At 42.2% G+C, this 20671-nt stretch overlaps 1 long non-coding RNA gene across 1 annotated transcript; it reads left to right on the top strand.

Annotated features, from left to right (window-relative positions):
* The first annotated feature begins 197 nt into the window (after positions 1-197).
* Positions 198-20372, top strand: LOC116961117. The gene is made up of 2 exons (XR_006165282.1): positions 198-4979; positions 14784-20372. It is a non-coding gene; the product is annotated as an uncharacterized LOC116961117 (long non-coding RNA).
* The last annotated feature ends 299 nt before the right edge of the window (positions 20373-20671 follow it).

Here is a 20671-nt window from a genome sequence, read left to right as displayed (position 1 = left end):
GTGGGAGGGCGTGGGTGAGGAGGAGGAGGTGGTGCTGGCCGCCATGTTGATGGCGTGGGATGCTTTTAGCTCGGGTGGAGCGGCTTGGGAACTGGGTTAAGATGTCCGAAAAGAAAGGGAGGGTGGGAGTTAAGAGTTGGCTCAGCGGGCGGAAAGCGCTTGTGTGAGGGGAGAGCGAGGGGGGGGGGAGACTGAGGGGGCGCGGCGGGTTGTGGAGGGCCCTGAAGGACGTCCCGTAGCGGCCGGTTGTTCCATGGTGCACGCCGGCTCTTGGTAGGGCAGTGTATGTCCGTGGCCGGAGAGAGGTGTGGGGTGGGAGTCTGTGTTCCCGGGGTTCCCCCCTTCCCAGTTTGTGCGGGCTGGGGGGGGCGGGCCGTGCGCCCTTGCCAGCGGTGCCCTGAGACGGGCGGGCCCCCGGGGGAGGGGTCCGGGGGGTGGTCGGAAGGGGCTGCGGGCGTGAAGGCGGGCTGGTAGGCGGCCGACGTGTTCGTCGGAGCGAGTTTCGGAGGGGGAGGCAGCCGTGGGTGGCGCAGAAGCTGGGGCGGCTCCGGTGGCTCTCGTGGTTGTGTCTTTTGCGCTCCCCGGGGAGGGGGGGCCCAGGCGGGCGAGGTGTCTGCCGGGGTGCTTGGTCCTCGGCTGGGGTGAAGCACAGGCCGGGGTTTAAAGAGCAGGGCCGAGCTCTTGGCCTGGCCTTGGTGGGGGAGGCCCTCAGCAGGGATCGGGCTGGGACATGCCCTTGTCACACACCAGGCGACAGCCTGTGCTTGCTGATTTGAGGCTCTTCTAAGGGTTGTGGCTTCTGTCCGATGCCTGATAACTGCACTGACAGTGTTTGGCTGTCATGGATCTGCGGCTTAGTGTAACCAGCAGGAGGAGCTTTGCTCCCTCTTAAAGGCAGCTGTCCTCAGTATGTCTGCGGAGACATAAATCAACCTTGAAAAAGCCAAGAGAATGGATGAGGTGGTGTGAGACCTCAGCGTGGTATGGGAGCAGCCAAGCTAACTTGCTTCCCTGATCTCTCTCCTGTGCTTGCTGTCTGGTGTTAGCATGGCTTATCCAGCTGATGAGGTGCTGTCTGAGTTTCGGCATACCCTCTGGCTGGTGTGTAGGAGGTAGGCTACATTTCGAGCAGCAAGTTGTAGACTTTTCCTATACTGAACATCATCCCTGCTTGTGCTAGTTTCTGTGTTGGGGAATGGGAAGTGAACCATTCAACAAATGAGAGGTTAATTAAATCTCTGTTAGGCTTAAGGGACTGGAGTTCCCTGAAATAATGTGGAAGATCTTTGCTCAAAATTGGAAGGGAAGACACTGAAAGAATTCATGGTTTGTGAAATAACATTGTTTCTAGTTACAGCTGATTCCTGTGAAATAAAGTACTTTATTACTTCAAGAAGATACTCCACTGAAAAGAGTTGAGAAGAGTTTTGCAGGCTTGCTGGAAGTCTTGGTGAAAGTTAAGTAGTGGTATGGCTCAGGAAAAATGAGGTTAACAAATTTTTTATTTCATATTTTGGCTCCTCCAGGAGGTAAGTACAATACATTTGCTCAGGATATTGCCTCACAGTAACTACACAGATACAGTAGTCTGTTTGGCCTGGGTTACAGTTGAATGGTGGAAGAAAGATGCTATGAGATGTTCCTTGATGCAGTTAACCTGAATCTTGCAGCCTTTCAAGATTTGTTGATATTACAGCAATGTGTGCCATTCTTCTACCTCTTTAAATCCAGCTCCCTCTAGTTAAAGAATCTGAACCAGGTGCTTACCCTCCTCTACAGTGTCTGGTGTCCTGGGACAGGAGGTGCTTGTCACCACCTTAAGTTTTGCCATGTTCATCACTGAAGAAAAGGAGTGGAGAGAGTGTAATGCTCTGTTGCTGCTGTGACTTTCAGTAATAGTTGCATACACCTGAATAATTCTGAATTACAAGTACAGTCCCTTTTATTTCTTTTCTACTTCTGTTTCTTGTCTACACAGATGCCATTAGATTAGGTGTGCTGTGAGTGAAAAAAAAAAAAAAAAGGGCAGTGGCACAATGATTTCTGCCACAGCAGTTGTCCACTGTAGACTTCAAGCCTATGTTTATATCTCTGCAGCTTACACCAATAATGGTAAGTATTGCAATGGGATAATTGGGGCGGGAGGAGCTTGGTTGTCTTTTCTATAACTGGCAGAAAACAAGTCTGTGAAATCTTCATCCAAGATAGTCTGCTGACCTAAGGGCAGTATGCTTTCTCATTTAAACTGGTTTAGAAGCAACTGCTTTCATCTGCACTGATTCTCTCCCTGCCTTTCCCTGTTGTGTCAGTGCTGCTTCTCTGGGGAGGACACAGGGATGCATCTTGCTTTACAGATAACTCTTTTATTATTTATACCATGTTTGTTTATCTGAAGATGTAGATGCCACAGATGTCGCATCTAAGAGTTGTTATATTGAAATGTAAAAAAAGGAACTGTAGAAAAATTGTAGAAAAAAGGCAAATGAATGCTTGATTCAAGAGACAAAACAGTTTGCTGTGTGCATATAGTTCACTTTCATCAGTTTGGGGGATGTCTGATATGTCAGCGTATGGGTCTTAGTCATTGATGACAATTTGTCAGAGATGTTAATGACGAAACCTGTGTTACATGTCTCAAGCTTGGATACTCAGTTCACCAGGAAGCGCAAATGCCCAAGTCTTCTGACCCAGTGGGTCTTAATTGCAAGGTCCACAAGAAGCTTACAGTCCTATTGCAGAAATAAGTGATGTCTCAGCACTTTATATGAAAAGACGTAAGGTGATGATAGAATTGAAAGCCTGCCTTTGGCATTTCTTAAATACGTGGGTACACTCTGATTTAATACTGTTAATGAAAACTTAGTCCAGTGTCTGTATGATCCTGTGCCTATGAAGCTTATACGTTTTTTTATATTTGAACTATTGTGCTGACATCCAACACTGCAGAAACTCTGGGTTATCTTTGTTACTAGAGTGATTTTGATGACTGTGGACTCAGGTAAGCAACCACCCAGTGCCCTGAAGACCAGAAGAAGCGGTTGGAAGACCCTGCAGAAGGGATGCAGAAGATAAATAGGAATGTGTGATGCATTTGCTCAAAGAAATTGCTTAATTTAAGTTCATATGTAGAAACCCGGCTTCATACTTCGGCTTTCATTCTGACAAGTTCTTGCTCTTAATGAAAACTTCAGGAGTTGGGATGCTCTAAATTGAGCCTTCGCTAGATAGTAAAATGAGCTCTGCCATCTGTGTGAGAAACACACGAATTTACAAGATTAAGTGTACAAATATGTGGTCACATAGTTTTTAAGGTGTCTGATACTTTGCTGTCATGCTGTCAACATCCATGTCAGTGCAGCATAGGGAACTGGAAGGATGTTGGGGTTGTCTCAGTTCTTGCAAATTAATTGTCAGGCCTTACATAATTACTTGCATGCAAATTACCCAAATGAAAAGACTTTCATATATACTCAAAAGGGGAGTGGAATATGGTTTCTAAGGGCGAGTGATAAAATCTATGCTACTCTTGGCACATAAGTTTTGTTTTACAATCCCATTCTCCTAATTATCCCAGCTATAAAACTTAGTTGTCCACAGTCTTCTTGCAAGGAGGAAGGTTGAGGTGTTACTGACCAACTGCTTACTTCAGAGCTGATGGGGGAAGGGTGTAAACCGTAATATCAAAGTTACTGCTTGGATTCTGGAGAAGCTGCTATGAAGTTTTTTGGTTTGTAATTGTTTCCCATGGAGCTATTTCCCAAGGAGATGCCAGAGCTGCAATGTAAAAGGTGAGATTGAATTTAGCAGGGTATAACAGGTAAGAAGTACTATATTGTGTTATTGTTACAAGTATTTTAATGTTAGCAATAAGAAAAATACATTCTATTGCTAATTTTGTTCATAAACAGGGAGAACTTGGAAAAGCAGAAGTGAAAGGCTTCTGCATTTTTCAGTGTTCTCAATGAAATTGTGGGGAGGCAGCTGTTACACCAATTTCTGGAAGAACCTAGTATCCCTGCATCGCCAAAAAAGTTTGTAAAGCATCCCTGAAAATAGTTATGGCGACTAATTATAAGGTGTTCACTTTTGTCTTTCAGTACAAGAAGAGTGCTCTAAGACCAGTCAAGAACCTCTTCAGGTAACATGGACATGTTCTTCAGCTGAAACATGGCAGCAGTTCAACAGCAGTTACACAATAAGGAAGGGTGTGCAGGCTACTGCAAGTCCTTGAGTTCATAAGAACTGGTATCTGAAAAGTCATTTCAGTAGAGAGAAAAGCTTGGTTTCTTCCACAACTTTTAAATCCCTTGAATTTAAATGAGAACTCATCTAATACTGAAACAGGAAATTGTTTCTATCATAGATACTGGAGAAGGGCACTGGAAAAGGGGACTTAAAAGTGATAGTCAGGGCACTGTGGTGGGCCTTGGAAAAACTGCAGATAGTTCAAAAGACTGCAGTTGTGGGAAGCTCCTTTTTGGGAAGGCACATGAGCAGTGCGGGAAACCTAAACAGAGGAGACTCAGAAGTCGAGTATGTTATGCAGCTGTTTCTTGGCTACATATTGGTATATCTCTTAAGGCAGGATGGCATAAGATAACCACTGATGAGAGCATATACGAAAGTATCCAGACCCACCTAAACAGCTTCAGTTTTGGTTGAGTATTTCCTGATTTAAAAATAGCTTTGCTTGGTTCACCTGACTCCTGCAGAGCTATCTGGCTGATTGCAGCACCGCTCTGGAGAACCCTTCCCCACCTGTGGGTTGCTGGTCACTGGCACACAAACATGACTCAGATGGGTTCCAGAGCAGTACAAATCATTTGGTTGCCTGTGTTCTATCTGCCCACAGGGCGCACCTGAGTGCTTCCTCGTGGGACAAAAAAAAACACTTGGCCTAAGCTGGTTCAGCTGAGCTTTGTGTGTGCACTGCCCTCTTCAGCACAAAACTTGATAAATCCCTGTGCTGCATAAAGCAGGTAGGGCTATCCCATTGAAGTTACACTAGGTGTGGACCTCAGTTGGAATTAATCCTGGAAAGGTCTGGTGGTGGTGTGTAGTGGTAAACCTGAGTTAATAACTGATACCGTTCAGCTGATGTGCGTGTCTGTGCCAGACAAGTAGTCTGTGAGCTGACCTCAAGAATGGTACTAGCTTTCACTCCTTAAAAAAAAAAAAAGGGGTTGGGCAGGGGGGCTGTTGGATGGATGCAACAGGGAATTTTTCTGAAGGGCCACATAAACTTGAAAACCCCACTAAAAATATTTTTGTGGAAGGAATACATTTTGGCAGATGATGGATGCTGTGACAAAAGCAATGCAAACCTTCAGTTATGGTAAACTTCAAACACTCTTTCTGTGAGGTTTGCAGGAGGAAAGTGCAAGCCATAACCAGACGTAAAAATTTAATTTTAACAACTGAAAGTTGGTATCAAGTTACGCACCACTATTTATTTTCTAAGAAAGTTCTGCAACTAACTGATACGCTGGAATCCCTGATGATGCATGCTAGTGTTCTTGTGTTCTCCAGCTATTTGGATGCAGTAGTAGAAATTACATGTTGTTTACTATATGATTCAGCTTAAAATACAAGCTTTGGCAGTGTAGTTACCTAAACAGCAGTATTGCAGTTAGCATTCCTTAATGCACACAGCCCATTTTTTGGGGGGGTAAGTAAGTGTGGAAAAAGCACAACTCTGAGGAGGCCATCATTTGATAGTGTCTGCTGTGCCAGAATTCCCTGGGTTTGCTCTCTTCCCTGCCTTGGACTCCACTGTTTACCCAAACTTTTATTTAGCCTTCCTGTACATTATTCATTATTGCTGGTTGGCTCTTATGTACCACCTGATTAATTTTTGCTTGGTTTGTTGGTGTTTTTTTTTGTGTAGTGTGGTTTTTGTTTTTCTTGGGGGGGTGGGTGGGTGTGTTTGTTTTGTTTGTTTGTTTGTTTTTCAGTTTTTCTTCAAATATCTCTTCCTGGAAAACTGAACAACAGTGTCTCAGGTTCCTGGCCAAGTTTCCACTTGCATAGCTTCACTTGCTCCATTCTGTCAAGCTATTTACATGCAGTGTCTTAAGGATATAATTTAGTGGACTGCTAGTAAGCAGCTAACCTTTATGTCTTGGCCCCAGTCCACATAGGTCAGGTTTACACAAGCCTGCTTCCTCACGGTGAAGTCAATAGCTACTCTTGCAGCCATTGGTTTCCTGTTGTACAACATTATGAAAAAGATAGCGTTATGCTGCTCTTACAGAGACTTAAAAAAGAATGTGCTAGGATCAATCACTTTACCTATTGTTGTATGACCCAGAATAGCTTCTGAATCTTGCTCTTCTGCATATGCAAGACCTAGGGTTCTCAAGGTGAGAAGGGTACATTTTTCTTGTCTTAATAGGTCTGACATGCTGCAGTATAGGAGAGATTTCTCAAAACTAGCTTAGGGGTGAGTAGCTGGCTATTTAGGTTACTTTGCTCAGTCTTCTCCTCAAGTTCTGGATTCATGCCTATCAGAGTTGTTTTGTATCCAATAGAGGCATATTACCCCAGCTCCCTGCTTTAAGCTCTCAGAAAATACAGCTGCATGATGCGGTGGCTGTGGTGGCACTGCTGGTTTAAGGAGTTAGGTGTTATCTTTTGCCCCTTGCCTTTCTGTGCCACAGTACACCATTCCCTTTCACAACAACCATACTATCTGGAGCAGCACAGTGAGCTATCCGTGTCCTTATCAGGGTGTTAACGCACACTCCCTGCCCTGTGTGTGCTTTTCTGTGACTTGGAGTGGGAAGTGGAGGAGGTTTGTAGTGCGGCTTTCTAAAGTCTGGATCAGGTTAGTGAGCTGGTTTAGAGCATTTGCAACATAGCACTAAAAATAGGTGGCCAGGTGCACAGCACAGAGCAGAAGTTCTTGGGCTTGTTGCTGAAGCCTGTGTCTCATTCAGTCGTGCATTTAAGGATGCAGTTTATTTTGCGGGGGAGGAGCAGCAGCAGCAGCAGAGTGTCCCTTGTGCATGTGAATGCCTTTGTTAACCATGTTTTTCTACTTCAGGTCTCACAACCCTGCTAAATGTTTTTCTGCGTGTGGCCACCTGACTAGACAGCAGCAGTTCGAGAAACCCCAATGTATGTAAGCAGCATTGGCAATTGTTAGGTGTGGTGCACACAAATCCCAGCAAGAGAACAGCTGGAATGAGGCGTGGAGCTGTTTTCCCTTAAATTTGGGCTTATTTTGACAGTTACAGAGAGTACAAATATGCTCTCTTATGATAGAACTAATTTCTTCCGTTTAGGGAGTTGTATGTTACCCCTGCACACATAGCCAAATACCCCTTTTATATTTAATGATAGAGTGGATCAGGAAAAAAGAAAATTAAGTACTAAAATGTTTCACATGTGATAGATGAAAAGCCTAATCTTGGTTTTCCACATCAGTGTTTTTGCAGTGCTTCTGATAGGAGTGAAGTCAGCTTTGCTACCATGAACTCTTACAATGCAAATATGATTTACTGCCTCTGTTCTGATAATGGTGAAGTCTTACGAGGATGATGTGGTGGCAGCTGTTTCAGAGTGATGTGTAGTGGCTTCGCTGTACTTGCTCTGCTTTAGCAAATGTCAGCTAATGTAGTAATTGCCTCCCCTAAGAGTTAGGTTATTGCTGTTGTTAACCTTTCTGGAAAAACAAATGAGAAGGAGAGGCAGATTGTCAGGAGGGTGTTGCACAGCCAGGTGGGTGCTGTGTCTCACCAGGGATGAAGGGCAGCCACAATTTACTAGCTTGTATCATTGAGGTCCATTTATCTTGCTGCAAATTCTTGCCCGTGGAAAGCTCTCATCTCCAGGGTAGACTGTGACTGGAGCAACCACTGTCCCTGTGCTACCTCCTGGAAACAAGTGGGTGAGGAAAGAGTTTATTTTAGTAGGACCAATGAAAATAAATTAATTTGATTACTCTTTACTACAAAGAATAAATATTTTTCTACAATAATAATTTATAAATACATTAATAGGGTAAGTATATTTGTAAATGCATACCTGGAAATACAGGCATATATTTATATAAAATGTGTATAAATACATTTATATACATTGTTAATCGTTCATAACAATTTATAAAATACAAATTGATAAGGCAATCGCAGAAAAAGAGAGGAGCTATGTGTTGCCAACAGACTCCTGGCATGGAGTAGCTGTTCCCTCTTGAGAACAGATTGAACGTGACGGTCTGCTCCCCAACAAATACAGTTTGTATGAATCATCTGGTTTTGTTAAAATATCTAATCGTATCTGTCTTAAGCTCTCATCCTTGAGAAGGTTATTTGGCTGCGGATTAACCTTGTCATGAGTACAGAGGCACGTGACATGCTTGGCCATGAAAGCAGGTATGTGTGGGGTCTCTCACAAGTTTCTGTCAACGCGTCGGTGTTGCAGCTCTCCGGAATGGGTAATGTTGCTGCCGTTCATTCTGAGTGGCATTGCAGCCTCACCCACATGGGTTTGACAGTATCTCAAATATCCCAGCCTCTTGCTATAGTCAGTTCTCCATTATCTGAAGGTAAATTTAGGTACAAATCATGACAGCCAAGATCCTGGGTTTGGAATATGCCTGCCTCCCTGCGACATTCCATCATGCTCTCTGATGTGGGTGGATCTTCCTCTTGGGTACAGTCAATTTACCAGTCTTATTCTTCCCAAAGGAAACATGCACCCTGAACTTTCCCTGTGCTATGGTAATGCTTTATGTGAACAGCCTCCAGATAACATTCACGTCTGTGGGATGCAAAGGGGTGGGTACCCCATTCTCCCCTGAATTTACTGCTCAGCAGTCAGTGACATACAGCAGGGAATACAAGGTGTTATTTTGCTTGTGTCCACCACCTACAAATGGCATTTGGTTTTGGCCACCATTTTGTTTCTAGCTAATACACAGGTGTTACGGGAAGTTTTGTGCCAACACACAGGTTTTCCAAACTGGGTTTTGGGTTTTTTTTTGTTTGTTTGTTTTTCTTCCCTTTTGTGTAGCATCTCCCTGTCACCCGTACATAGTACACTGCACTCAGTGTTCAATCAGTAGGTTATGCCCTGATGTGTGTGAGAAGCCAATAGATAATTCCCCATTTGTTTGGCTGTGTGGAGCTGGCGATTCCAGTGGCTGCAGAATTCTGGCTATCACATCCCATCTTTATAGAGAAGAATAAGCTTGGAGGAAATAAGTCTCCTTTCCTTGTCTGTTGGTTTGTCCTGAACAGCTCCAGAGCTGATGCAGGGGTCTGATCAGATGCTGCCCTCCATCCATGCCCTGTTCTGGGTGGTGGGACAGCAGCACCCTGTGGGGGAGGAGGTGAGAGGACACCAGTCTCAAGAGCTGCTGTCTCCTGCCTTTGTCCCTTTCTGTCCCCATGGCTTCTGTGTCCCCCTTCCTGGAGCTCACTCCCATTCTTGTTTGAGAATGGCTGCTCTACTGTGGCCCTTCAGCACTAGCAGTCATCAGGTACAGGAGGCCTGGATGTGTCCTGGCGTGCCATCAGATGAACCTTTTTTCAGGTCCTTACATAGTTTGTAACAAAGGGGACATGAATGTGGACAAGGTCCAAGAAACACCTTTGTAGAGTCTTGTGTGTGACTTCTGTTAAATTTAACAGAGCATCTTCTGTGACTTGGTTTTCTCTTTAGTGGTACCATGATCAGATACTCTTCCATGGCCCTATTGTGGTAATCCTTCATTAGGATTTTGAAATTCTATGCTAAGAAGGCCCTGATGAGCTCCCGTGAAGGTGGCTATACACTTTTTCCAAGGGTCCTTCAGAGCAGGTGCTGATGGGAAGAACATGCTTGACCCATTTCCTTTTTTTTTTTTAGTAGATGTTTCAGCCCCAGAGTGTCCCTACATATTCTGTGTAACTTACAGTCAACTACATTTCTGCATTTTGTACAGATATGACTTTTTATGCAAAGGCATATGAATCACATTTCTTATTAGGCATTTCATGTTTTATGTTACAGCTGTATGTATCCACATTAGGTAAGTCAGGAATATTTGAATAACAAATGTTAAAATTGAGTTACACACCGCAAGAGGTACTGAGCTCAAACTTAAGAGGACCCGATTCCTCTACTAGTACGTTCAGTGGGCAAATGATTTCTACCAAGTTTTCAGGACCATGTTTTGCACTGGAGGACACCTGTGTGAATATCTAGCTGCTGCTACTCCAGCGTCTCTTACCTCTGGGACAAAATCTGGTTCCCACTGAATTTCAGGAGTGGGTGGGGAGGAAGAGATCTAATAGCACTTAAAAGGTAGATGAAAAACACTCTCTGTGTGCTGAGTTTCATATTTTTAACCCTTGCATTTTAAAAATTTAAAGTAGCACCTTCCATTTTCTAAACCGTTGACACGTGAGGCTAAATAGATTTCTATAGCAAATTACCTCAGATACTTCTGACGGAAGTGCCTTTTTGCAGATACCCAGGGAAGGTGTAGAACCACTTTATTGCTGTGAACCAACCAGTCACTATAATAGTGCAAAAACTTGTCAGCAGGCTGAGCAAACCCAGCCCTTCTTATGATGTTATGCCTACAGTGTTCTGTCTAAAAACTATTTATCCCTTGGAAAACTAGTTGACAACATTTTAAAGAGGACACTCAAATACTTAACTCCCTCTGAGAGGTTCCCGCCATTTTAAGGCACTAATAAATGTAGCCAACTACCACTCCCACTTTAATAATGATTATATTGGAAGGCATCTGTAGATAAAATGTAACTTCTTGAACCTTGAAACAGTTTTAACTACTCTCCCATCTTCATAGCCAGTTTGTAGCATCATTGGGTAGGTTCACATGTGTAAGTCCAAGATGTAAAGTGGCTTTTTGTTATTTCTTTAGAAAACAGTAAAAAACATAAAAGCCTTTTTCAAAACAGGAACATCAGATTTGCATTTCATTTAAAATGTATGTATGTTCTCATACAGTCAAAGTTCAGGCAGGGTTTGTGGCTTACTAGCCCATCTGTTTTGCCTACAGAGCAGCAAAGAGGATATGGATGGTGTTAGCAGTCATAAATCCTTCCCTTTATAGCCTCTCCCCCTCCGCAGACTCTCCTAGGGATGTGGCTGTGAGTTTAACCTGGGCTGGATGCAGCTGCAAGGGGAGTGAGGGAAGGGCAGAGTGCCCCTGCTGCAGACTCCCTGCACCCTGTAATGCTAACAGGCAGAGAGGGTGTCTTGCTCCCAGCTCCCCACCACTTGTGTCACACCTCTGAAGTCTTTAGTGCAGCCAAATACTACATGGTGCTGCAAAGTGCACCTCGGAGTTGTTGATCTCTGCTAGTTTTGAAATGAGAGAGGCTGCTCTAGCTGCTCATCCACTGTACTTGTGGGTCTCTACCAGCAGAGGGTGGCTGTAAAACCATTTATATGTTGCTTTAAATGCTACAGGCTGAATATTGAGTGTGTTGGTCTTAGTGCTTCCTTTATTTCCTAATCCATTTATTTTTATATAGTAATTATGGGAAATTGTGCATTTAACAGATTTTCACTTGAGCTTTTCCTCACTGTTTATTTTACTCTGACATTATTCTTCCAGATGAGAATAGCTAAACATTATAATCAAATTTAGGAAGACAGGTTTGAGGTTATGTTGCTATTGACTGAGCATGATTTCATTCTATGACCAAACTTTTTTAAAGAAATAACTCTGTGAATAAGTTGTCAGTGTTCTAGGATTTATTAGGGATTGCAACTTGAGACACTAATAGTGAAGGAAATGAATCTCACCGAGCTTCGGACACCTAGCAGATGCCCAGTCTGTGCTCAGGCTTTTCTTACACTCTGTGAAGAGGGCTGCACATATCCCAAGGTTGATTTCAATACCCCTTATCCTAATTTAGAATCTAAGGTTACAAATAAGGAGCCTGATCCCAAACAACATTTGTGCACATATAATTGCTCTCATGTGGAGTCCCACTGTGTGCGACAGTTAATGACTAGACAGTTAATTATGTGAGTAACTATTACACAGGAATGGCTTCAATTCTCATGCTTGTGTTACAGGGAGACTAATTTGTCTCTTGAGATGTCTGTTGCTTTCTGTTGACTACAAAGGGAGCAGAGGTTAGACTAGATGAAAGTTCTAACCTACACCTCTAGCTGAGATACATCTCACCACTGTGTCTATAGGCTGGTGTTACTATTATTGGGTAGTACTGCCTCATCTTTAAAGGTCTGTAGACACTTAATAGATTTTATGGATCTGATTTCACATCCACTGGCATAAAGTATGGCAGTTACTTTTGTAATCAGTAGAAGTCATTAACTCTTCTGAAATCAGTGGAATTGCACAAGTGTAAGTAGTTTAGGCTGTTGACTGCAGATCTGTTAGGAAGCTGTTCATAATAAAAGGCAGTAGTAAGTGATGATGGAAAATGTGTCATGTTCTAATATATAGTGATTTATATTCTGTATTAGATATACTGTTGAGAATTCTCCTACACATATTTAAGTAGTTTTAAAGGTTTGAACAAAAATTCAAAGATTCACATCCTTGATTTCAGTTTATTTACCACTCTGAACCCGTTTTCAAAACTGAATTCCTATGTAAAGTTCTTTAATTTTCAAAAAAAGAGTACTAGCAGTCTTCATTTTGAACTATTTCAGAAGTATGGCACAGATAAGGCCTTAGTATCTCCTAGAGCAGGTAATACTCCTCTCTGCAGAAACAGAGTAACCTAGTGACCAATTCAAGCAAAAGGTTGAAGAGCATCTTCCATAATGGCTACAAACAGCAGATAACCTCTGGCTTTCACTTCCACAAAACATAGGCAATACTAAACACAGACATGAGTAGGATTTGCATCCTCTTCTGCCGGGATCAAGCCTTTTGAACCGGTTTCCAAAACTGTGTCCACAGTGCAAGAATGGTGCTTGATGTATTTGAATGCAGAGAAATGCCATGAGAATGATTAAGGGGTTAGAGGAACAGAGTCAGGAGGATAAGACAAGGCTATTGCAGATATGGGAGTGTATTCATGACACCAGCATACGCTGTAGCTCTTCCGGAACAGTTTCCAGTCAATACCAGACTGTATAGAGCTATCTGCAGGATTTAAGTGTGCCCAGTACTTGTGCTCTGCTTGAGATTAATAATACGTAAAATTCTGTGTGTAATTCCTTGCTGTAATGACCTGTTAGCATACATATGGGCTTTCAAGTTATGGAAATGACCCGTGATTTATGAAATAGCCTCTTCCTTTTTGCAATGATGCAGTGACATACTGAGTCATCTCTAATCCTTTAGCTTTCCCTGTACAGGCTCTTTGTTGTTTGCTGCCTGTCCTCTAGGATTTGGATTGATGATGCTAGACAACAGTTTTTACTTGAACTAGTCTCAGTTTTATCAGTTTTGAATGGATTACTGCCTTTTCCTAGAGAACAGGGTTGAGCTACATCCCTGTTAATCTGAATTATAATGAATTGATAAAAAATGAGCTGTGTGTAGTTTGGGTTAAATTATTGAATTCTTGATTTCTGGACTAATTACTTGCATTCACTGCAAGCTCTAGCTTTTGATTCCCTAAAGCAAGGTTAAATTATGTCAGTGATTTAGCCCTTAACTTTTTCATAGAGGAGGCAAATTCTGATTTGATTTTTTTTTTTTTCAATATGATGACCATCTATACAGAAAGATGAGGTGTGGAAATATCATCCTCTAATAGCATCTTGATAAGCATGGGTTTTTGCTTTGTTAAATGGAGCCAAGCTGTAATGAAAGTATGTCATAAAACTGTATTGTAGGTGTGTAGTTATTAAGACCAAATTCATTCACATCTGTGATATATCCATTGATGCCCTTACTCTTACAATCTAGTTCAACTCCTAACATGGTTTTGGTTCCATCCACTAAAATTAAGGTGTTTATTTTCTGTGTAGTAATAACACCCTGCCATCCAAAAGTCTATTTGCCTATGAAAACCTGTCTCACGGATCACAATCCCCTATAAGGATCTTTTCTGCCATCTACACAAACCCTTCTGCTTTTGTAGGACTTGCGGTGATTTGTTTGTATGCCTTAACTCTATGCCTTGAGTGTGTCGTGGCAGTAAGCACTTCTGTCCCAAGCTTCTCCAGCATCTTGTGGGCAGATTCCCACTTGGCGTACTGACTTGAAGTGGTTTCTTCCCCAACAAGGAGACTGTTTTGTGTTGCATGCCAAGGCACCTAACTCTCCTCCCATAGCTTAATGAGCCCAGGAGCCAAGAAGTTCTGGATTCAGCCAGAAGTGTTCCCCTGGATTGCATTTCACTGCCTTTAGAAGCGAGCCCCTAATGCCACTGAAACCTCAGCCATATGACATCTGACCCTTCAAGGGCTGAAATGGAGTAGGTGACTGAAAACAACATAAATTCTTTCATCAGGTTCTTACAGTTGGATATTTCATCCTTTCTCTACAGAATATAGCAGGTGCTTAGGTAAAGCAGATTGGATGCTCCTTCTTGTTCAGGGTTGCTTAGTTTAACTTGTGACTCTGAGAACATAGTGTCTGGCTAAAGAGCTGCATATTCAGAGGCCACACAGTCTGATGGGTGTGCTGACAAATAGCTGGAGAACGCAGAGCTATGTTGTTGTTAATTCCTTCTTACCAGTGAGACATTCCTGTTCATGTCTTAAACAGTATCATAAGTCACTCATTGGTCTTGTATATCACTGGACCCTGCTGATGCAGTGTGAACTCAAGCATAATCTGTATGCCAGTTGTATAGCCATCTTGCCTTCCTAGAACCAAGTCTTTTTTTTAGGTATTACCCCCCAAGAAAGAGGAAAGAAGATAGAGCAAACTAAATTACATCAGTGGGGTAAAAGAGCCAACAATTTTCCAGATTTGAAATGCAGTGCCTTTGGATATTGACAATTTGCAGTTGTTTCATCAAGGCACAGAATTTCGCAAAATCTATGACAAGGAATACACATGCGACATGATGGGTTTTCTTGTGAGACATTTTAATGGCTATGCTGAGCTTTCCCAGTGTAATCTTTTGTCACCACTTACTTGATTTGGATGAACTTTCTACCAAAATCAACAAGGAAGGAATTGACAGGATGGACTTCGGTAACAGGGAAATTGTGACATGTTTGAAGAGAACGCATGCTCGGAGGAGGGGCTACTTCTGTTTCAAAAACTGGCTTCTTATCAGCAAAACAAGCTCTGCTTTTTCCTGCAGACGTCTTGTCTCTGCCTTGCAGCAATGCTAAGGTGAGAAGCCAAGGGAAAGAGATTTACTGTAGTGAGAACATCTATGCACTTGTTATTTAAACTCTAGACATTAGTTGAACTAAGACAAGCATTAAAAACAGCTGGAATGATAATGATAAGTCTTTGCAGTTATTACAGGATCTGTTTTTTTCTACTGAATTAACACATGCTGCAGCTTCTATGACAAAGGAAGGAAATACATATTGGTACAACAGCGCATGAAAATATCACTCACTGTCCTGCCGACTGGTCATGGGTGGCTTGGGGCAGACATGTCAGTCTTCCAAGACAAATTAACAGTGCAAAACTTGAATGTATGAAAAACATCTCTTTAATACACAAAGGTCAGTTTTAAAGCAGTGGAGATGCTAAGCAGTGCGTGGAGCAATTGTATCTTTCATAACTCTAGCTGAACACAAGTAGCCAGGAGTCCAAGAACTGACTTAAAGCAGTGATGATGCCTTCTCTTCTCCTTCTCCTCACTCTTTCCTGAAATACTACAATCACGATTCGTTGTGTACCCTGTCTTCCCAAGCCTGAACATTCACTCACAGAGAAGAACATGGGAGGCTTTTTAAAAGCCCCTTAATAATTGGAACAAAAAAACTTTGTTTAGCTATGAGTGGAATGTCCTCTTATAAAATGTCAAATAGCCTTGTGGGTTTTAGGTCAAAAGCTAACCAGATGAGCTGTGAGCTCTTATTACTTCTTCTGTTCCTTCACAGTAAAAAATCTGGAGTGCTTAAAAAATGCTGAGGACATGACAGTGATTGACAAGAAAATAAGAGATTTAAGGAGATACTGTGCTGAAGAAATTTTAATTATTTCTATAAAACAAAATTGATACTGGTGTAGGTCTTGCATGTGCAGTCACAGCTAGAAGCTAGGGCTAAGTTTTCTTAGCCAAGACCGTTACATGCTCTGCCTTTCACCCTTATGAAAGAACACCTAATTTGGTAAAATCCCAGAGTGACTTTAAGGAGAGAGATCCTAAGAAATTAAACATCTGCTTGAACTTTTTATTTTTAACTTTTTCTTAGTGAAAGCATGTCTTATTTTTAGTGTGTGTGCAGTGCATGTGTGAGGCTGATTCCATCATTTTTATTACTGGATCCGTGCACTAGTGGATCCCCAAGCATACGGTTTGGTTCCAGTAAGGTGTGGGCACGCGACCACGTTTCCATTGAATTAAGTATCTATGATATGGGCTTCATATGAGTTTTATAACAGCTGGCAGCTGATATCTGATCTGACATAAAGTGATAATGCCACAGAGAGAGCAGTAGCTGTAATCACATTGTGTCAGTGCAAAATTAACAAAACTTTTAGAGAAAATTTAACTGAGTAACAAAAGATGAGTGAAAGCTGGATCTGCACCGTGGATAGTGGGTTATGGTATATATGGTCTGATACTATGGACCCAAATGTTGGATTTATTGTGTCATTAAGCCACAGTCAGAGAGGAGGAGGGTAAACTATCTTTTACAGTTGCTAAAAATGGAAAGCACTCTGTCACTGGTATGTTCTCAGCAAAAAAACCCAGTGCTATTTGAAAAGTGCTGTTGGAGATGATTCAACCACCATCTATCTACATGTTAAATCTTCAAAATATTTTGTGTTACTGCTTAGTGATGGCAATGAACAATGTAAAACTGCTAACATATTAACAGGGAGATCTAAAGAAGATGTGGTACAGACATCTGTATAACTGTACTTTGTTGAGCTGACCATGGGCACAGTTCTTGACTGCTTGGATCATGTAACTGGCCTAAGACCAAAATATACACTTGATATTCAACAGCCACCTATGCCCAGTAGTGACAAGAGCCCTCCAGTGACAGGTTAACTCTGTCAATAAATTATTAGCTAAATAGTAGCTGGGTTTTTCTAGTTGAAAGAAAACTAGACCTTCATTAAATTCTAACATAAGGGTAACAGAAATAATTATTTCTTTCATTCTGTAATCTGCTGTGTTAACTTGGTGACTGGATAATTTAAATGTGCTAACTTACTGACTTAACTGAAATGGCAGCCTAAATCACATGAAATATAGAGCATTACTTTGTTTTTACTCAGTTTGGTGAAACTGTAAGTAAATTAGGTAAGTGATGTGCTTTGTGAGATTCATGTTTGTGCACTCTGCCTTTTTATGCCACCCATACATAGGACACGTGTTAACTTCCAGACTACAACCTGGGTCACAAACTCTGAAGGCATACAGAAGCTCTGGTGTAATATCACCAGCCTCTTGTGTCTGTCTCTAAAGCAACTACCTACATCCCTTACATTACACAGGCCGTAACATCCCCAATTAAAAAACAAAAAAACAAAAAAAAAAAAAACAAAACAAAAAGATATTTATCTATCCTGCAATAACTGTTTATAAATTATAAATATGCTTATGTGCTATGGATTTGCTTGTGTCCCTTCTTTCACCCACATAAGTCAGCAGAGGACACACAATTGCCAGATATATTCACCTATAATGAACACCCCCCTGGATATACAGCTGGTAGGAAACAAGACAAAGTAGGCAATTACATAGAGCATCTAACCGACCGCTGCAGGGCAAAACAGCCACAGCCATCGGGCCGGCTTTGCCAGGCTACAAGGGTAGTACCTCTGCTGCTCATTTTTACTATGTATGCTGTTCTCTGGAGCATGATCTATAACAAAACACCGAGGGTGGTGGCGTTTGGCACAGGGGAGGAAGGCTGCCGCTGTCTTGGATGCTGCAGCCATGGTCAGACCCGTGGAAGGAGATGAGATGCCTTTCTTTAGCGCAGGTAAGCACGGTGAGAGTTGGGTGAACCATTTCAAGAGCAGGATGGGACAGAGAGAAGCATTTGAAAGAAAGGACCGGCCCTACAAAAAGTTAATTTAGAAATTCTCTACTTCTGTTCTGCCTCACTTGAAATGTTCTCTATTAAAAAAAAAAAAAAAAAGTATTCCTTTATGTTTTGAGAATATCTGATTTCTGAAGTTAAGAGCTTTGTGTTTCGGGACATTTGCTTCAAGGGAAAACTGAAGGTAGGTCCACCTCAAAGATCTGCTGACTCTATCAGAGTGCTAATATCACTATATATGTTCATTACCTCCAAAATGAGGAGGTGCCTGCCTTTAGGTGTCTTTCAGGATTATAATGTGAATTCCTTACTTAATTGCCAAAAACGCTGTTCCCCTGCCCTATGCTAAGTGTATTGATTTGCATGCTTGCAAGGCAAGAGTATATTGCAGAACATAGTGATTTGAATTTAAACTCATTGCTAAACTTTGGCCTGGAAGCATCAGGTTGTTCTCCTGATCATTCACATTTACACAAGCTGAGTACAGAAGTAAAGAGCAATAAAAGGGCAAGGCAAAGGAGAAAGACTCATAAAGCACCTCAGCAGAGCTAACTTGTTGGTCTATATTAATCAGCCTGATTTTCACCCTTTTAAATGCTTGCGTCTTTGCAAAATTTGCAGCATGAGGCCCTTTATAACAGATGCAGAGCTTGAACAAAGCATATTTGATGCCCCTCTACTTACGTGCTTGTGTGTAATTTTTTTCAGTGTTTCACATAGTATGAGCGAAACAAATAGCTACTGGTGTACTTCCTTATTCCTGTGACAGAAGTAGTGAGAGGGGAAAGGGCAAAAGGAGAAACCAGAATTTCTGCTAACAGGAAGAAAAAGCAGATAGATTCTGAAAAGATTTTATTTGAGCAACCTACTAATGTGGCTGCTTACTGCTGAGTTTTGCTGCAGTTTACCAGCTCGTCAGTATGCATATATTCTGCTGTGTTAACTTGGTGACTGGATAAATTGAATCTGCTAATTTATTCACTTAACTGAAATTGCAGCCCAACATATATATATATATATATATATATATGGATTATCAAGGGTCAGTTTTATTATGGGGCTAGATTCTGGCTCCTTTCACAGCACTGAAGTGGTTAATTAGACACAGAAATACACGACTTTCACTCTTTGTCTAAATACACTTAAAATTATGCCAAGCTACCCAAACTTGGTATTGTCTTATATAAACCCAACTCAAGGCAAGAACTGCTTTTGTCCAGGCTAGTGACCTGTCCCAATCCTCACCTCACTTGGCACAGCTCCCAGTGGTGATTCTCACAGTATATCCAAATTTACCTGCTGCTCCCGATGTAAAGAGAACAGTTTGTTAATTCATTATAGATTGTTTATGATTGACAATATTTACTGTAATTTCTTTCTGGACAAACACAGTGCTGTGAACAGACAGGCGTATTAGGCAGCTGTATGTTCCCACAGCGTGCAGATAAACTGCAGTTGGAGTTTTATCCCTGCTAGAAACTCAGGCACAGATTGTAAAAGCACTTGGGAATTAGCCCAGGACTGTTATGATGGTCTTGAAGAAGAACACTGTGAGTACGTCTCTAAACATCCCCGCTTAGGTCACCTAGTGAATTGTTTTACTGTAGTGTCTATGGAGTCCTTAAAAAGATTACACTTCAGTTCGGCATTACTGGGGCTCAGCTGGAAAGGCGAAGGCTTTATGCACCACCAATATGTGAAGAAATCATTGTGCTTTTATCACTTTGTCCTGTAGCCTTGGAGAGCGGGCTGTCGGGTGCAGATCTGCTGCAGGGCCCCTCTTTTGAGGCCACATTCTTTGTCCCCTCTGTGTCCCCTGCACCAGCGTGCCACCACGGCGCTGACGTGATGAGCGGGGTCTGCTCAGACCACTGACGAAGGAAGTGCTGCTCACCTGGCCCTTGTGCAGGAGCCCTCAGGCAGGGTCTGCAGGGGGGCGAGGGGGCATGGCTTCACATGCTCCATAACACCCACCCCCCCAGGCACCTTCCACCTTCTCTAAACATTTGCATCACAGCCAGGGTTACGTTTCCTCTTCATATATTGAAATAATTACTCTGCTACAACCAAAATAGGATAGTTTTTCTAAGAACTGTGGACGATGGCATGTGTAGGCAACTACAGAGCTTTGGGGATCCTCTGGAGTTGGATGCAAGCAGGGTGTTCCAGCTTGGAAGTTCTCAAGAACAGCATAAAAGGTGTGTAATCGTGCCCTTCTGCTTATTCTGGCCCTCTATAAAATGAAGCTATGTGTCGTATGCTTAATATTAAATGGACTAAACAGGTCACTTGGTTTCTTTTTAATTCTTTTAATCTTCTTACAAGATACAAAATAGGCTTAAGTCAAAAACTGTTTCTTAGTGTAGAGGGTTGAGGGAGTGGTTGCTCGCTTGGCTGTTTTGTGATGATGCCAGCTGTCCGCTAGAAAGATTGGGTTTGCAGAGCACTGATACTACTCTACCGAGCAGGTTTATGCCTCCTTACTCAATATCCTTAAAGATGTCTGGGAGACAATTACAATCATAGCAGTAGGAAGAGTCAGACTGTATTTAAACCTTCCAGCCCACACACAGTAACAGGAAAATCC

Source organism: Tyto alba, unplaced genomic scaffold (assembly GCF_018691265.1).
Source record: "Tyto alba isolate M040663 unplaced genomic scaffold, T.alba_DEE_v4.0 Super-Scaffold_2, whole genome shotgun sequence".
NCBI lineage: Eukaryota > Metazoa > Chordata > Aves > Strigiformes > Tytonidae > Tyto > Tyto alba.
The sequence above is the reverse complement of the archived record's forward strand: the minus strand, read 5'-3'. Positions and strand labels throughout refer to the sequence as shown.